Source organism: Gavialis gangeticus, unplaced genomic scaffold, assembly GCF_001723915.1.
Source record: "Gavialis gangeticus isolate Ggan-Ray unplaced genomic scaffold, GavGan_comp1, whole genome shotgun sequence".
Taxonomy (NCBI): Eukaryota; Metazoa; Chordata; order Crocodylia; family Gavialidae; genus Gavialis; species Gavialis gangeticus.
The window spans coordinates 70,003,196-70,023,204 of NW_017729029.1; the positions used below are offsets into that span (position 1 = coordinate 70,003,196).

Genomic DNA, 20,009 nt, shown 5'->3' on the forward strand with positions numbered 1-20,009 from the left:
TGCCTGTATACAAATAATGAAAGGGCTTCCAGGCTCTGTACAAACCCTACACTGAATGACAGATCATTCAATTTACTTTGTGTTACTTCATTTTTATATCAATGACTCCATCGGGGGGGAAGGAAATCACTACGGTTACACAGTAATTAATTTATTTCAGTAATTAAAGGCTCAAGAAGGTGCTACATGGACAGCAAAAGTCCATTTACTGCCACAGAATAGATGTCAAAGGGAGCATGTTATATGCTAAAGTGAATCATGCTCAACTTCTGGGATACCCAACATTCAAATATGCTGTGACTGCACAAGGTTTTATAAAAGCTCTAATCAATCATCTGTGTCAATGGAGTCACACTGGTGTATGCTCTAGTAATGCAGTGGTAAATCAGTCTCATTCTCTACCCAATAAAATGAACATGTTGAGAACGTTTGCTGCAAAGGGCAAATTGGAAACTATGGATGTTTTTTAACCTTGATGAAAAAGATGTGCAAATTTGAGAATCACTTGAACTTAAATAGAGGCAAAGTGTAACATTGCCTCTTACATGTAGAAACTAACACAGGCTGAAGGGCTGCAGAACTTATCAGGGTCACACAGATCATTGATTAGAACTTCTGTAGAAACTTGTGAGGTCATACAGTGTCTGGATAGTAGACATCCTTGGAGACAAGCAAATCCCTGATCCATTTATCTTTATTGTAAGAAAAAGCTCATGCTAGTTAAATGTCGGTAGACTTATGATTATACCAGTTATATCTAAAAAGCTGATATAGAACAAGTCTTCCAAAATCCACCCCGAAGGGGACAATAAAGATAGAATAGCAATTACTACTTTATAGTATGAGTGTGATAAAGACAAAGCCCTACACATTGCCTGAAAGAAAAGTGAAACCACATTTGGAGGTTTTGATCTGTTTTCCATGGTTGATAAAATCCAATTACACTGAGAAAAAGGAAAGAGTTAATCACTGTAATATAAGTCTTCCTAGTTAACAATGTTCCCACAGCTACAGTGATGCTAAAGTCTGTATTACCTACAAACAATCTCAGTACGCTTTCAGGGATAAAGACTAGGCCACACATTTACTGCTTACTGGGGGGGGAAATAAATCAAAGCACATAGCAGCAAAGATAGATCTGCAGAAAGAAGCCCCAGGGAATGAATGCTTAACCTTCCTTAACTCATGAGACATGCCCCACGCCCCCCCCCAACACACACACACGCACCTTTTTTTTTCTCCAATGCCTTTGTAATAACATTTAGGGTGACCTAGATTGATTTAAAAGTTTAATGTCTCTTTGCCATTCAAGAGGGGCACTATCAGAATGTATGTGAGTAATGCAATGTGTTTTGTCGGTTTTTTTAAAAACATTTTTCTTCCAATTCTAAACCAAAAGTACACTTAGCTTTGGTTATTTTTTTGCCTCTTAGCATGGCATAATTCACTGTATTAAAGATTGTTAAAGATTACTGTTTAATGATCTCCTTTTTTATACTTATAAGATAATCCTAGGTGCTCTTAAAGTCAATGGCAATATTTAATATAATTATGTTTAGGCCCTCACCAACGTTATATACAAGCATCAATATTCCATTGACTATAGTAAGAATAGGTCTTTGTCCTAAATATCAAGACTTTTCCAATTTATTTGTAAATCTCTCTAATTCTTTAGTAATATCTCCCATTACTGTAGAACATTACTGAACATTTTAGTGCTATGGACCATTACTAAAGATCTTCTAGAAATTTTCACAGAAGTATTATTGAGTTATATAATTATGACATCTGAAAAACGATTTTTAAATAACATGAATACATAAAACAGGGAAAATCCCAGGTGTGCACCCACATGCACATGTGTACGCACGCACGCACGCGCGCGCGCACACACACACACACACACTATGATGTAATATCCCCTTTAAACAAAGTAAATATGCCCTAACCCAGGAATTTTTATCTTTATTCCAGTACAGGATAACTTAATCCCATGGCAAGATTGTTTCTCCCTGGGAGAGCTGTTCTTTGCAAGCAATTGCCATGAAGCAGTTCTACTTTGTTCATGTACTCCTGGCCTTCTGTAGTATTTTGTGTATGCTCTGTACTTTCCTACCTGTACTTTAGGGAATACCTACACTACCACAAACTGGGCCTGATCCAAAACTCACTGAAGGCAGGAAAGACTCACATTAACCTCATCACTTCTCTTTGCATATGTACTTCATGTAATACTAAAGATACTTGTTTACCTATCTAAGGTAATTGACAGGTATTTAAATGTTGACCACTCTATACCAGTGGTGCTCAAACTCTGGTGCACAGGTTTCCCCACAGGTCTGGAAATTTGACAGTGGGGGAGCAGTGGCAGTGTTAATTGCCATTCCCCTACTGTAAATTTATAGACACATGGGAAACACCACAGGCCAGATGATGTTAGATCACACTGCCGGGCAGGGTAACTGCATGAAAGAATCTGGCCTGTGGAGTTGGACTGACATGCTCAGCTGGATCTGATGCATGGGATCAGGCCAGCACAGAAGACTCTATAGGTGGAAAACCAAGCTTCTTCAAAACAGTGTAAAACCCTGAATGACTAACCATGTCAAAGGTTTTTGTTAAATCTATAAAAGCCATGTACAGTGGGATACACTTCTGTGTGCACTTTTCCTGCAGTTGTCTTACAGAGAAGACCATATATATGGAGGACTTGTCCAAGTGGAAGCAACACTGGCACTCAGGATAGATCATCTCAGCTAATGTTTGAAGTCTAGGTAAAAGAATACAGCTTAAGAATTTTCCCACAATGTTGAGAAGAGATATACCTCTGTGGTTATTACCGTCACTTCTGTCTCCTTTGTTTTTATAGGGTTGGATGAAATGAGCATCCTTGAAATCTTGTGGAACAGTTTCTTCCTTGCAAAAGAGTAGCAGTACCTCATGCAATCTTTGCAGCAAGCCTTTGTTTGCACATTTGTATATTTCAGCGGGTAAACAGTCCAATCAAGCTTTGTTCTTGGGAATCTTTCTGATGAATTGTTCAAGTTCCTTTAGTGTAGGTTTGACATCTAGCAAAGTCATAACTTCAAAACCAGGCAATGAAGTCATAACTTCAAACCCACCCCATGTTGGTCTACTACAGACTCCCAGACTATCATTCCATAGTGCTCAATCCACGTCTCCAGTTGCTTACTCCAGTAGTAAGAGTAAACTTGTAGATGACTAGGGCAGTTCTTTTTCTCCCAGTGAGTGGCAGCAGTACCTCTGAAGGTCTACAAACCAGTCAACATTTTCCTTAATACTCTTTCCAAAACTCTTGATTGCTGCATTGTATATACTTGTCTTCAGGACTTCCTATGCATCTGATGCAGTTTCATTCATTCTTGCTGACTTTGCTACTTCTTCTTGAAAAGAAATTTCTTGCCAGGTTCATTGATTTGGCTCAAGTCAATACAAGGTTGTCTGTCAGGTTTATTGCAGTAGATCTTCTTAGCTTGAAATTTCACTTTGCGGTAGGCAAGGATCTGGTCTGTGTTGCAGTTTGTGCTTTGAAATTCTGTGGGTGTGCAGGACATTTTTCAAGTGTGTATGTCTTGTCACTACCAAGTCTAGTTGATGCCAATGCTTGGACCTTGGGTATCTCTATAATATTCTTCTTCTGATGTTACCAGAAAAGAAGGTGTTGGTCATTGATAAACCTTGACTGACAAATTGCTCAAGAACTCTCTGTCATTCATATGTCCAATGCCATGTCTACCAAGGCTAGATCTCAGCATTGGACCCTACTCTTGCATTGAAGTCTCCAAGTACTAGGATGGGTTCCTTCTGTGGATCGGTCCTGCCAATCAGTTCTTCCAGCTGTTGACAGAACCTGTCCTTCTCCTCATCACTAGCCTGCAGAGTTGGAGCATAGACAAGGGAGTGGTTGATGAATCCCTTCAGTAGTCTAACTCGAAATGTCATATTACATATGGATACTGCAACTGGAGCTTTGCACAATGACTTAAGTTCATTTCTGATGGCAAAAGCTACATCATGCTCTCTCCTTACTCCTTCAGGTTTGCCATGCCAGTACATGGTGTTGTCCTTCTCCTTAATCTGTATCTGAGAGTGAAGTTTCCAAAAGAGGTGCAATATCAGTTCTGAAACATGCAAGCTCATTACTCAACATAGCCATTTTCCTCAGATATGAATCCAGATCAAAGTCATAACCAGAGGTCAAAGTCTGTATATTCCAGCAAGCAATTCTGTTTATAAAATCAGTTGAGTTAAGTAGTGAGGCAAGGCTTGTTTGACCCGTCTTTTCTAGGGTCACCTTCATGTGAGGCAAGCAGGCCATCCCTAAATAGGGCTGCTTGGAAGTCTTGGTAGCTGCCTCAGGCCTTTATGCCTCTATCAGATCCCTGCAACCATCTCGCCAAGACCTTCAGTGCATATGCCTGGGCAGAGTTCTGGAGGAGCAGAGGCTGTCACAGAGCTGTTGTCCCATTTACACCATCAAGCAAAAGTCCAAGGGCCAGAATTAGTCTAGACATTCAGTGACACAGAGGTTGTAGCTTTTGCCAAAGAACAACTGGAATAGAACTGCTAACTGCCTGTCACTTCAATGTGAGCACCTTTTCTGTCAGGGTGAAGTTGCTTACCCTTTCTTCAACTACGAGTGTCCACAAGGCAGCAGAAAATGCAGTTTAACATCATGCCGAGGACAGAAAACAGATTTTTCAAATAACAAACAAAGGGAAGGGAGAAGTGAAGAACTATAGCAGGACAAAACCACACAATATCACTGTGATACAGAACTGGGGTCACAGAAATGGGAACAAGCAACAGGCTGATAGCAGTACTTACCAAACCAGAACCCAGTGAAGAGAATGCCAAACCAAGTCAGTAACCAACCCAATCAATATGGGGAGAAGCTGATCCACTTCAGATGGGGATCTGACAGAGACAAGCACTCTGCGAGGCCTACCCTTTGACCAGCACCCCAGTCAGAAGGCAGCTGCAATGCTTCTGTGTCTAAGTGTAGGCAGGCTCCCTCAGGTGTAAACTTGCTGCACTTTACAGCCCCATGGGGACTCCAAGGTGTAGATAAGATGCAGCAGCAGCTTCACTCTTACAGAAGAAGCTTTCTGCTTCGCACTCCTCTTACACCTACCAAACAGATCAACCACACCAACTGGAACAAACTCCCACTCGCACCTCACAAAACCATGCACATGCACATGCACACACACTCTTGCTCACTTGAACTGATTTGAACACCACACACCGAGGAACTCACATCCACTTTAAATCCATCATTCACACAGTGTCACTCCTCTTCCATCCTTCCAATCATGCAAGGTTGCCCTCTGTCAATCCTTCCTACCACCAATCATCTTTTCCATCCATGTTGCCACTCATCTGCCAGTCAAAGTGGCTAGCTCATTTTATGTCAGAAAAGATACCTGAGTTTCCTGTGATGCTTACATTCTCTACCATGCATGCTTAATCCCTCAAATCAGGTCAGTAGTTCAAAAGTTCAGCAGCTACAATATAGTCCAGCAAATTCTTTGAAGAATACAGCATTGCACAAGCGCAGACTTCATCAGGAGAGGATCCCAAACTAAACTCAGTCTACAGTATTTGCTAAAAACAGTCAAACAGATACAAAACTAAGGTAATTTACTGCAGTCTGGAGCCCTTCCTCCTTGGCCAGTCAGGCCCCTCTCCATTCAGAGCTCTGCTCCCTGCAGCATGCACTGCCCCTCTTGCCTCAGGCCCTAAGGGAACCAGTTTGAATCTTGGCCTCAGTATTTTGTCCCTAACGTCCAAACTCATACAGAGCTGCACCAGCAGTACAGTTCTATTGCTAAATACACAGACAACATTATCCTGCCAAGTGCATCTACATCATTTAAGGTCAGGGTTTCAGCTGTGAAGTAGCATGATAAATGGATCATTAAAAGAAGGCATTGCACCAATTGAAGTCGAATGACTTTACTAAAATAAAATAACCTAAAAGCCTACTTGCAAGTTCAAAAGCGAGTTTGTCCCTGTGGAAAAATAGTTTGTTTACATTTCTGTTTTTTCTGAGAAAACATTAGAGGAAATCTACTAAGTCACAAGCAAGTATAAAGCTAGAAATCAAGAGAGAGTACACGCGTGCACACGTGCCAAGGATCTTTCAGAGCACTCTATCATTTAGGACAGATAAACTTAACAGTCTATCTCCCTCTTATGTCAGTATTCAGCTAAAATAAGCAGACTTTGAAGGCTGTCTATAAGAAGGAGGGAGAGAAGAAAAAAAAGAACAGCCATAGGTTTTCAAATTAACAATGTGGGAGTTAGAGCTGAATATCAAGTCTTTCCCAGGAATCCCTGAAGGGCTGTAAATATGGTTTTAGGATTACAGTCAATCCATATTAGGCTCAGGATTGCTTTTGAGTTGTTGGATAATAACCTTTGATTAGATGACTCCCTCACTGAAGTCATAAATATAAAACCTCATTGCTGTCTCTGGGAGATATATGCTGTTACTAAATAAATAGTAGGTACCAGGAAAAAGGAATATGATCTTCCTTCCAGATTTAAAAAAAACCCCAAAAGCCTAACTGTTTAAGTTTTGGGCAGGCAACAAAAACCACCCACAAATGTGTTCCATTTAGTCTTACTCACTCTCTCTCTTTCCCAGTTTTAATTCTGCCATCCTCATTTTAGTATCATATAAAGAACTGCTGCATACCCACCTGTGTCAGGATATGTTCAGACAGAAACCTTTAGGAGCCAGATGTTGCAAATAGGGGAGAAACATTCCAGATGATGAGAGTGTAAAAGCCTTCCTACTTTGATCACTGCTGATGAGCAAACAAGGAAGCAGGACCACCCTAGGCAAAAATCTTAGAAATGATCATACTACACCCTTCAACATGAATGCTGCAGACTGGAGGGGCACGATGAGGTCTCACAGGTGGTGGCAGCGCTGTTGGCAGTGGAAGCATGGCCACGGCAAGCAGGGAGCTCCTGTAGGTGACCAAAGCACTGCTTGGGGCGGGGAGATGGCAAGCACCAGCCAGCAGTTGGTGACCACCCACAGCAGACCACCTGCAGACGCCACCAGCAGTGTCAACGGCAGGGAGAAGGGGTGGTGAGTGACGACCGCTTGCAGGTGCTGCTGGCAGTGTCAGCGATGCCTTTTTGCAGGGGGTGCACTGCCATGCTCACCCCCTACCTGTCGCCAATGCCCTTCAGTGGCCACATCTACATGAGACACTGATTACGCAGTAGCCCATGACTACCACGCAGTAGCGTCATGTAGCATGAAAGCATGACGCAACACTACTGAGCAGTAGTCTTGGGCTACTGTGCAGTCAGCATCACAAAAAGGCTCTTTGGTAATGCTACTGCACAGTAAAAAGTTGTTTGGTGATGCACAGTCCTTTAGTACTTTTATACAGACAATGACTGTACAATCAGTGTCTCGTGTAGACACAGCCAGTGTGACATAGACATATTCAAGCTAGTTCTAAATGAGTCCTGCTTCTTAGCAAGGCAAATTAGCTTAGGCAGTGATCTATGCTACCACAGCTGACAGCTTCCAGTATCTGAACTAGGTTTTTTACAGCCAACTGAGTTGTTCCTCACATTTCAGCATTGTGTAATATGAACTTACCCTTATACACAAAGTGACCATTAATTAGTGGTACCAGCAAAATAGAGAGCAGAAAACACAGGAGTTTGTGGAAGTTTGAGATGATTAAGGTAATTCTTTCTTCTCTAAGGATAGAGACTAGGAAGAGAAGACTATTATGGCTAGTGAGGCAATGCTGGAAATGAACACAAACCTGAAGGAGAGTGAGGATGACTGGACACAAAAGCTAGTGTATGTACATTATTCTTGAGTGGAAATTGTATCTGTTATTAACCATGGAAGAAAAGCCTTTACGACTAAAAGTGCTGCTGAAGACAATGACAATAGTGGGATTTAGGAAGGGATTTGAAGGTATGGGAGAAGAGAATGAAGAAACAGCTCAAGATTTGCAGATAGTTACCAAAGAAGAAAACCTGAAGGGCAGACAGCTAGATGAGTAAGATGACCCATGGAAGAATATGAACGTGAAATCAAAGAAGAGGAAGAAACACCAGGAAAGAAAATATAGTATTGCTGCACTGAAAAATGAAGTAGAAGAAAAGAAGATGAGTTGACAAGGGAGGAAAAAAAAAAGAAGACTTAGTAACCCAAATGGCCACTTCCAGTCCGTCATCGCAGCAGCATGATCAAAATTCTGCATGTCCACATGTGTGAGCATATACTTAGATTTACATTGATCTTCCTTTATAGTAGCATGTGAACCTTTGAAATTTGGGTATCAGAGCCAGTAAACTCACTCACTGGTTCATGTCACTCTATTCTAGATTCCATATTGGTTTTTATTTTACCCCAATCACCATAGTATCCAACTGCTTGAAGAGGTTAAAAACAAACAAACAAAACGTGCTTTACTCAAAAAAGAAGTGCATTAATTCGACCTGGCTCTGCAGCATCTGTATAGATCAGCAGGACTTTTTGCCACTTTTAGCTAACACTGATTCAATCAGCTATTAAATAAAAGCACCAAAAAAGCTCCACTAAAGCACCCCATCTATCGGGCAAGTTGGGTCCAACTAAGGCGCTGCCTCTTCTGGGCATGCATGGGCTGGAATGCACCAAGTTTTAAGTCAAGTGCCTGTTTTTGGGTGGGGGAGGGAGTTTGAGAAGGGGGGAAGGGGGAGGGTAAGCAGCCCAAAAGTGGTTTCCAGTAGATCATCAGTTAAATGAAGAACATCTCCCATATGTGATACATTCCCTCTCATCCTGCCCATGGGGATGGAGGTAAGAACTTCATGCCAAAACTGTCTCCCCTGCCAAAAGTTGCTATGTGTTTATTAGACAAGGCAGGCTGAGGAATAGTTTCTATAGTTCATTCCATAGCCATGAGCCATCCTTCAAAATAGCTTTTACCCTTCTGACATAAGGTTATATTACAGAACTGCATCAGTTCTGTAACCTTGCACTTCAGCTTCAATTTGCTTCATTTGAGAGCCTTTCTTCCCCTTTTTCTTCTTAATATTTAGGAGCCTAATTACTGCAGATAGATCTCCCTTTGTATCATTCCTTCTCCTCTGCAGAAGAGAACAGCAGCTGTAGAAAGCCACATACATATGAACAAGATCCTTCAACAAATAAAAGATTCTTAAAATAAACACTGTATTTGGGAAATATTTTTTTTAATAATCCTAAAAGAGTTCAGGTTATATGAACTCCGCCTGAATTCAGTTTTAAATTATGCACAAGTTCTGTACAACAGGAAAATGCACGGCTGACAAGGGCAAGATGAAAGGTTCCACTATGATCTAGCAAAATACAATTTAGAATTCTAATGGATGTCCTTATGTAGTATATATTATAAATGTAAAGATTACTAAAGGCATTAGATGTTTTAGAAACATTTTTATAAGTAGTTAGTTACAAAATAACTGTTTTTGTGAAAAGAGGAATACCCAGGGAGAGATGCAAAAGGTGTGCAATGGCAGGGCTGCAACCTGCCCCTTTCAAACTGGATCCCAGCTTGGGAACTTCTGGGGATATTTTTCAAGTCCTGAAAGCAAATGAAATTCTTCCCTTTCCCCTCTGTGCTCTGAGTCATGCCCCCTCCTCTTCCTTTTCCCCTTCCCCCAACTGCTACTTTCCCTGCTCTCCCTGTATGGGAGAAGCTTCAGAGCCCTATTCCATCAGGGCTGTGTAGGAGCTACCCATTTGGGTAATTTTAGTTTGAGGGTTTAAGCCATCACCACTCCCGCAAGTCCGCGAGGGGGTATGCTGCTGGGTGGTGCATACCTGCTAGGGGGCAGACGGGGCCAGGCAGCGGGTGACATGAAGGTGACCGCCAGGGCCAGAATGGTGTCCAGCACCTGGCAGGTGTTGTCCGTGGCCTGCACCACCCTGCCCAGGACTGCGGTCTGTTCTGGCAGGGCCTCCACCCACTCTCACTCCAGGGCCAGGAGCTGCAACTGGAATTCCCAGTCTGCCTGGTCCTGCGCATCCTCACAGGCCATATCCTCCACCAGCCAGGTCCATATGTCTGCCAGACAGACCTCCAATGCCATCAGCAGCTGGTACAGGAGGATGGTGTGGTCCTGGGTCCAACTCTGGTGAAGCCATCACATCCGCAGGGCCCCGGATGTGGGTGGTGGTGACCCTCAGTCTGCATCCTAGCTGCCAATTGCGGCCTCTCCCCCACATGCAGCTGCAGGGCCTGCAGAGCTATGAGAAAGAAGCTGTTTGTAAGAGATTGCAACATTTCAGAGATAAGACGCTCTGTACTAGGGGGCATATGCTGTCCGGGCTCAGATCTGGGGTTGGGTGCAGACTGGAGCCCAGGGACCATGGTAAATCAGGTGGGCAGGCCTGGACCCAGGTGGCCGCTAGCCAAGCCCCTCATCCCCGCTTGCTCCACAGGGGCAGGTGGTCCACTGGGTGCTGGCCACAGGTGGTCTGCTTCCCCCACCCTGTTCCCAGGGCAGGACAGACAAGGCTTCTGGCAGCACCTGCTGCCATGGTTCCAGACCCCGCTGCCTGCCCTTTTCCTCCTGCAGGCCAGCCTGTCTCCTGTACTGCTGCCAAGCCCATGGAACCTGGGCTCAGGGGGCGCAGGCACCTGGATGACTGAGACAAGCTGCCCAGTCCCCGCCCTTCCCCTCAGGGGGACTCTCTGGGGAGGTGCCCTGGGGCCAGCCCCCACCACACCAGCATTGTGCCCTGAGCATGTTCCAGACACTGCACAAAGAGCTGTTTTTGTGGACCAAGGGGTACCCGACTCACTACACCTTGCTGATGATGATCACCATGGTGCCCTGGGTACATCTGAGCAATTGGCATGGGGCCCTGAGCTTTGATAGCATGGGGGTCAAGCCCAGGCTGCCCCACAACCTCTGCCACCACCTAGAGGGCCACCTGTGGCTGCACTACATATCCCTGCCCTGAGGAAGACATCGCCACTGGTGTTGACACATTCCTTGGTATGTGAGAGGCCCTGCCCACCTAGCTGTGGAGAAGGCCCATGCCCACAGAGTGATGTGGAGAAGGACACAGAAAAGGGGCATGGACTGCGCAATCAAGATTTGCACTGTCCCCTGCCTCCCTGCATGCTGTGGCGGGGAACCTGGGGTCCATGAGAGTGTGGGTGGGCACAGTAGGGGGGGGGCAGGGACCAGGCACAGGGCAGGGGCATGGGCCAGGGCCCTCTCCACAGTGCGAGGCTTACCCATGGCTGGGGCTGGCATGGGTGGTAGCTTCACTCAGTCCCAGCTGGCAGCCACAGTGTGAAGCTCCCGACAGTGTCCTCAGATGGCAGGGCACCGCATGTGTGTGCCCGAGAAGCACCCCTCCCCTCCCAGGGAGGAGCTGGTACTGCTGGCAGCCATTGGTGACATGGCTGGCTATGCCTCATGGCTGGGGCTGAAGCTGCAGAGTTGTTGGGGCAGGCGTTGGCCCAGGTTTCCCATGCTGCTGATGGAGGCTGCAGGTGGGGAGCTCAGTGGAATAGGCTGCTAATGCCCTGAGGGGCCCTCCCCCAGTGATACGTCATCACGGATGCCAGACCAGGGTGGGAGCTCAGGCAAGCCACCCATGCTGCTGTACACAGTGGGCTGTGTCTTGGGTCCCAGGGTGCAAGGATCTCTATCAGTTGCCACATGAAGAGCAGGGACTTGCACACACTCTCCGACCAACTACTGTAGTCAGTGATGGTGACTGACTGTGCTGCAAGGCTTTGATCTTTATGTGGTGCTGCCTCACTGACCAGTCATGCCCATGCTCTCACATCCAGCCTGACAGCCCCTCATATACATGGCAGTTAGAGCACATGCACCACATGAAATAGCGTTGCAATTCCACCTCACCCCACAGTCTCCTCTGTGGACCAGCTGAGGCCCTGGGTAGTCAATATGGGCGTGGGCAATGATGAGGCCATCAGGGCTCCCACACCAGCTCTCCAGGCCTCTGTGTGGCTGTCCCTGTGCTGCCAGGCCTGGGCAGCTGCTGGCAATGCCCAGCACAGGGACACAGCACACAACTGGCAACCCCATGGTGACACAATGTCCCACAGCACCTACAGGCTCCGGGCAGGCTGTTGGGGATGGGCTGCAGGCAACTGGAGCCAGCCCCAGTGACCAAGAGCTGCCTGCAGCTGGGTCTGGGTGCTGACAGGCCTGCCACGAGCCTGGAGCAGCCTGCAGGTCTGAACAACACAGGTCTGGCAGGCACACAGCACTGGCATCGGCACCAGAGTGCCAGGCATCGGCGCCAGGGTGCAGGCAGGCTGATGCAGCTAGCCTGCAGCCTGCCCAAGGGGACACGGGGCCTGGAAAGGCCTCAGGCTTCCTGCATGTGTGCCCCAGGGCACAAACTACCTGCAAGCATTTAAGGACCTGAGGCTTGGGCTGCCATAGAGCCTGCCCAGCCCTAGGGCAAGAGAAGCTCCCAGGCCCCGAGCCCTGAGGCTAGCCTCAAAATGCCCCGCTACTGGCAGGGCTGACTGGGAGCAAATCTGCTCCTGGCTGACACCTACATATGCATTTCTGCACAGTAACTACTTTCACATAAATTTGCTACTTGCATTTGCAAGTAGCATATTTACTCATGAGGAGCATCATTTACTGCACTGTGAGCATGCGTACATATAGTTACACATGCTTACTGCACAGTAAACTACACTACTGCACAGTAAAGTGTCTTGTGTAGATATGCCCAGTGGGCATTTATTGCCCTTACCTCTCTCTCACTTCTGTCTTCACACAACAACATGAAATTTTTCTTCAGGCTTTTCTCAAAGGCGGTGGTTAAATCATATATAATTTTAAATGAGTGGCATAGAAAGTCTCTGTTGTTCTGAGACTCCAAGAAATGAAAGAAGCTAAAAGTGTGACAGGATGTCAGTGAGAATATAAATAGGTGGAAATTAGGAAAACAAAAGGTAGAGCAGGGAAGGGCGGGTAGGGGCAGGGTGGAAAAAGCCAAAGATGAGTAAGGGAGACTCTACAGGAGTATAGATTTTCAAGGTAGAAAGGAGGCCTCTCTTCTACCTTGAAAATATACTCCTGTACAGTCTCCCTTACTCACCTTTGGTTTTTTCCCCTCATTTTTACCCCTCCCTTCCCTACTCTACATTTTATTTTCCTAATTTCTACTTATAGCAAAAGCCGCGTTATCTGGCACCTTATAAACCGGCATGCTCCATTAACTGGCATGCCGGTCAACACGGCAAAAGCAAAACCAGAAGTACCCACCATGAAACTTCTGGTTTCACTGAGCCCCCGTGGCCCGGGAAAAAGCAGCCTATGCAGGGTCCCCCTCCCTGTCCCTGGAACACTGATGTGGCACACTGACACCAGGGTAGGGGGCCCGGGGCAGGCCTGCGCAAGACCCCCTCCTTGTCCCCCAGCACACTGACACTAGGGAGGGGCAGCAGCACACCGGACAGGGCCAGAGGGGCAGCGGCCCAACCAGGCAAAGACGCCTGTTCGGGCCTCTCAGGTAAGTGGCCCAAACCCCATGGGTGCTGGATAACAAAGCTTTTGCTGTATTTACATTCTCACTGACATCCTGTCACACAATTAGCTTCTTTCATTCCTTGGGGTCTCAGAACAGCAGAGACTTCCTATGCCTGAAGAAGGGCAATTGCTCCCAAAAGCTTGCAAAAAACTCCTTTCCAACAACTCAGTTGGTCTAATAAAAGATATCACATCTACCCAAAGAACCTGGCCTGCCTATGTCCTTAGACCAACATGGATACAACCTAAAAACTAGCAGTAGCTTTAAATAGCTTATGAGTTCTAATTGACAGCTTTGTCATTAGTGAATTAATTACTAAAGCACTCACTCACAAAATAAAGAAAGAAAGAAAGAAGTCTCCCTCTATTAATGGTAAAAATAAAGAGTTTGAAGAATTTCTCCTTTTTAACTCCTGTGATTATTTTCTGAAACTGAACAATAGAACTTCATAGGAGCTCATAATGCAAGAAGGGTCTTTTGCTCGGTTACAGACTGATCAGGCTGAGCTTGTGATGACTCAAGTCTTTGATGACTCAAGTCTTTCACCTTTTCTTCCTGTGGACCGTCTATCCAGGAAAGAAAGAGGCATGTAACTTTGTTGTTGCTGGCACCAAAGGAAGAGAGAACTGTTTTTCTTCTGCACGGTCTTTACTTTTACAGGGATATTTTCCCATTTGGCAGCCTTTGGGACCACCTTCATGAGTTTGAAACTAATTAAGTGAATCCAAGTATTCAGAATGGTCAGTGTAGTTCAGTCCTCTTATAAGGAACAAGCCACGGAGCTTAGGTCATAATGGAAACTTACAGCACTTATTAAAAGCAATAACTTGCTCTTAAAAAAATTAACAAGGTTGACTGTAGACAGAGCAAATGCTCTTCTAGTAATACAAAAGAGGTGAGAGGGGTATTTGCAAGGAAAGTTATGATGACAACTTTCTGACTGTGAAAAATAGGCATGAAACTCATAATCAGCAAAAATAACATTTTATAAAAATATCTAATGACCTAATCCATAAACTCTCTATTCTGGCATTTGTTATCATGGCAATTATTTCAGTTTTCTCAGCATTTCTGAAAATATTCTGGTCTTTTTGTAGACAAAACAGAACAAATCAAACAGTTGTAACTGTGAATATAAAAAAGGCCTGAGTAGAACCGAAGAACAGAGAAGTAGTCAGCTTTCATAACAAGCGAACAACTAATTTTCCCATCCTAAAAATATTTACTGAGAGTTAAAAGGTAGAATTCACTTCCTTAAATAATCCAAACAAAAAAAAATTAAGGAAATCATAAATTCAAGCAAGTTACCAGTGTAAAAAACATGATAAACATTTGCCAACACAAAAATACCTGCTTCTTTTCATCACACTCATGTTTAATCTTTAATTACATAACAGTATTATTATTACTACTGAGGCAGTGTTAAATTAAAATTAACACTAATCACTATTAAAAGCAGCTTAACCCTTACATTTTTCTGTATCTAGAAGTGAATTAGTCTTATCCAGCATGGTTATGCCATCTCCTTATTATGATCAATCGCTACTTCTGTGATTGACTACCAGCAGGTGCACCTACACAAGATGATACTACACAGTGATTATTGTGCATTTATTTAGCACTTGTATAAGCAAGTACCAAATAACTGCAGTGACCAGAGTTACTGAGCAGTAGCATCAGCAAACACTAAGTTACTGAATTAAGTGACATTACTGCACAGTACTCTGTCTCAGCACGGTTTTTGCCATGCAATACTACTGCGCAGTCAGTGTCTCATGTAGACATGCCCAGTATGAATAACTTTATCCTAACAAAAATATTTTATTTTGCCTGTTCAGATGAGGTGAGCCATAGCAAAATTGAAACAGAAAATTAGTGTATACTCTGAGACAATCAACATTACACAAAAGCAGTAACATATTATAGAGGGCATCTGCAATCAGTAAAGTTAAATTATTAATAATGAAAGCCAGTTTTTTCCCTCTGTGTGGATATACCATCAACACAGCAAACTGTGTACACAAAATAACATCTTTTTCTTCTAAAAAAAATTAGTTCAAATGATGTTATATGTTCTGAAGGGCAACAAGAATATTTTACTACTATGTAGTTGAAGCTCCTTGTGTGTCTGCAAGAAAAAAAATCAGCTTCCTGGTATTGCTCCAGCTGCAACTGATATATTAGGTCAGATCACTTTAGCATATTCTATTTAGCATACTTTTTTAGCTATGACAACACTATTGACTGTTTTTGACAATTACTATTTTTCTGGGGAGGAGGCAGGGAGGGTGTTAAGCCTCCCTCAGACGTATGAAACGGTGACTGTAGATAAGGCTGAGGGTTTTGACTGGGGTGTGCCAGTGCTCTTGCTGGGACTTAAAAATACAGGTTCCTGGCTAGCAGGTCTTATCCCTCTGCTCAGGGTCAGACCAATCACCGTATTTGGGGTCAGAAAGAATTTACCACATGGTCAAATTGGTATGGCTATGGGGGTTTTTGCTTTCCTCTGTGGGAGAGGGGTGTGGAGAGGGGGAGAGGGAAGGACCTCTTCCTGGGATCTCTTGAGAGTATATTAACAACCTTTTACAGAAGCAGAATGTTGACTGCCGTGGTTGCACTGCTTTACCTGTGGCTGGTTAGGTTGTTGTGTCTTGTCTTGTGTCTGGGTTGATGGTAGCTTTGCTAAGAGATTAGATTATGGATTTGTATAAAATGATTTAGACAGGGATGATCCTGCCTCTGGCAGGGGGTTGAACTAGATGACCTCTGGAGGTCCCTTCCAGCCCTACTTCTCTGTCATTTCTGATTTACAACCATTTGTTAGAAATCACTTATGCTTAGTACAGGGGCAGGCAATTATTTTGGGCAGAGGGCCACTTACTGAGTTTTGGCAAGCCATTGAGGGCTGCGTGACAGGTAGCCAGGGGAAGATAAAGATTAATTTTCTAAAAATTTTAGGGGCCCCACAGGCCAGATAGAATGGCCTGGCGGGTTGCATCTGGCCTGCAGGCCATATTTTGCCCACCCCAGGATTAGAATAATGCCAATTGTGATCTGTTCCTACTACTACCACCTCCACTGCCATGCAATAAAGCAATCCACACCTATGCTGCAGGCTCATATGGTCAGCTGTGAAAGGCAGCCCTCCCCAGTTTACTTTGTTCAGATTGTCTACTGGGGAACTTGCTGCTTCTTAAGTTTGTCTTTTAATGTACCTGACTGAAGACATGTGCTTTTTCTTCTAAGATACAGTTCAGAAACTGAGATTTTCCTGACTTTTACTAACATGAAAGCTACTTCAATGTATATATATTTTTTAAATGTTTCTTCAACTTTTAATAATATCACTACCACCTCCGCCTTTACCTCCACCTTGATATGCTTTTTAATTAACCACAGCACAACAGCAACATTTCATCCTACGTTCTCTGACTTCACTGAAGTCTTAGAAATATGGCTCAACATAAAATGGCTTCTTGCTATTTCCTTGTTTTCATTATGCATCCCTATACTCTTTGTTATGTCTGTTTTGCTTGATTTGGAGGAAAGTAAGGTTTGCAGAAGCAATAAAAATTCTGCCCAAATTTTTGTACCAACAACACCAGACTCTAGTAATTAAAACCTGAGATTTTAATAAACTGTTGTTTATCAACCAAATGGCCATTTCAGCTCTTTCAGATTAAACAAGACAAGGCTTTTACTCGTGAGTTGCATGACTGTTTTCTAGAGCTAACATAATGCTTTTTGATGGAAAATGAATTTTTAAAATGAGTTCCATAGGAAAAAGTAAGAGTGCTTTTATTCTCCCAAAAGGCACACTCACAAAGCCTAAATAGGACATTGATGTTGTATGGTGCTAATTTCTTAAGAATGACCAGAGGTACTGAGTGAAAGCCTCACGTAAGTATCCAGTTACTTTTATCCACTAACCTTGTAATCTCAGCAAAAACTAAAAACAGGTTTAACAAGACCTGTTTTAATCCTGACCGCCATAAAAGAAATTTCTAATCTTTAACTGGTTATCAACTGAACCCTGGATCAGTTTTCCATTATTTTTCCTGTAACTCATATAAGAAATATGAGAAATGGTGCGGTGCCAGAAAGAAACATACACTAGTGGGCCCAATGGGCATCCTGGGAGCTAGCTCCAAAATGATGGGGACAGGGAGTGGGATGGCAGTAGCTGTAAGGGAAACAGAAACACTGCAGTCTTTCTGAGGCTAGTTCTTTTTGAAATCTCCTGCCAAAGTAAGCAATGGTCTCACACGGTATTAAAGTAAGGAATAGCCCATCTACTTTAACTGAGAATCAGGGAAGAGCAACTAAAAACTCAGCAGCCACATCTACACAAACAGGGGACTGCACTGTTGTTACTGTGCAGTCATTTAGTACTTGCATAGCAGTAACCGGCATTACTGTGCAGTCTCATCACTGCACAATTTTTTCCCCCAATGCTACTGCACGGTAGCAATGAGCTACTTCACAGTAATAAAGTAGAGGTAGATAAGAGGTAGAAACTGGCTTAAATTAGCAAGTTTTTTTTTTATGAAGGATCCAAATAGCTTTTAAGAGAGATTTAAAATGGACGGACATGGTTAATTGGCTAACACATTAATCATATTTCAAATTCAACAAAGACAAGTGCAAAGTCCTGCACAAATACAGACTGGGGAATAACTGGCTAGGCTGCAGTATTGCAGAAAAGGACCTGGGACTTAAAGTAAACCATACACTGAATATGAGCCAACTGTATGCTCCTGTTGTACAGAAGCCAACATCTTACTGGCTTATATTAACACGAATGTCGCTTGCAAATCAAGTGAAGTGATTCTTCCACTCTGTTTAATACTGGTGAGACTTCACATGGAGTGCTGTGTCCATTTTGAGGGACACACTTCAAGCAAGATATGAAGAGATTGGCAATTGTCAGTGGAGAGCAATAAAAAGTATTAGAGGCCTGGGAAATATGAATTATGAGGAACAGCTAAAAGAACAAGGGTTATTTAGTCTGGAGAAAAGAAAACTGAGCAGGTAACAGTCTAGAACAGGGGCGGGCAATTTTTTTGGCTGAAAGGCCGCTTAATGACTTTTGGTGAGCTGTCGAGGGCCATAAGAGTAGCCCAGCCCCTTGACAGGTGCCCCACTCCCAGAAGTCTCACCCCAACCCCTGACCTTGGTCACCCTAAGTCCCTCCCCTTCTCCTGGAAGTACTCCTTTTAGGAAGGTGGGGTGCCATCTTGGAACTGGAAAAAAAATTATATACTAAAAAAATCAAACATCTACTATAGCATATTTTAAAATATTTTTGTCCTGATTTGTGTGTGTGTTGCATCATGTATATATAGAGGCAATTACATAATAGCTCAAAATGAAATCTTACTCTTGTAGGTTGTGCAGGAGATGTGCAAAGGTGTGAGGGGGTATGTGTGGGTCAGTGTGGGGTTTGTGGAGGGCTGTGGGTATATGTGTGTGTAGGAGGGGTGGGGGTGGATTGAGTGTGGGTAGGTGTAGGGGTGCTGTGGGTACGTGTGTGCATGTGCAGTGTATGTAGGATGTGGGGGTATATGTGGATGTGGACAGTAGGCATGGGGGGGATGTGTGGGTATGTGTGAGTGGGTATGGGGTTTTTAGGGGCTCTGAGGAGTGTGGAGGGGGAGGGTGGCTAGGGAAGTGTGTGAGGAGTGTGGGTGCATGTGTATGGTAGTGTGTGTGTGTGGGGGGGGTCCTACAAACATTCCCCAACATTGCACACAACCCCTGCCACCAGTGGCAGCAGCAGGCAGAGCCCCCTGGTGGCACACTATCCCAGTGAGCCCCAGGACTCCATATGGCCAGGCTACAGGTTCCATTGCGTGGAGATCACATGTCCAAGCCCTGCACTACCAGAGGAAGCCCCATCAATGAAGCCAGCAGCATAGATCATGGTGCTCAGCCGAGGCGGCAGGGATTGGGGAGGAGCCAGCCCAGCTCCATAGTGTGGAGCTCCCTATGGTTCCTCATGACCTGCACATAGAAGCACGCAGGGCTGGGCTGCCAGATCCATCACACAGCACTCCCCCCAGAGGCACATGGCTTGGGCAGACAACTTGGGAATTGCATGCGAACCCTGTGCAATGGAGCCAGGTGGACCCCATGCCCCCACCAGCCTGGGCTCTGTGCTCCTGCTGCCCTTCCCTGGGTTCCTGCCAGCCCTGGCCCTGAGGCACTGGTGCAGGCCCTATATTCCTGCCCAGCTGCCACTTCGTGCCAGCCCACCACCACTCCCCCCCACTGCCATTTCTGCCACCACAACCACTCCCACCCCTCACCAACATCACAGGCAAGGTTGCCAACACAAGAATTATTTTGTTTTTTACTGACAAGCTGCAATTTTATGGACAAGAAACATTTTGACTGAAATATGTCTTAGATAACATAAGTGTAACCCTTCTGCTAGGTC

General features: G+C 44.5%; 1 long non-coding RNA gene across 2 annotated transcripts in view; it reads left to right on the top strand.

The window, feature by feature from the left end:
* Nucleotides 1–20,009, top strand: part of LOC109300873 — a 53,309-nt gene that overhangs the window by 19,365 nt on the left and 13,935 nt on the right. Inside the window, exons 3-4 of one of the 2 annotated variants that reach the window (XR_002098353.1) lie at nucleotides 2,870–2,990; nucleotides 9,148–9,199. This is a non-coding gene — a long non-coding RNA (uncharacterized LOC109300873). Of the gene's footprint in view, nucleotides 1–2,869; nucleotides 2,991–9,147; nucleotides 9,200–20,009 lie in introns of those variants that run through there. The other variant, XR_002098352.1, reaches the window with a different exon arrangement.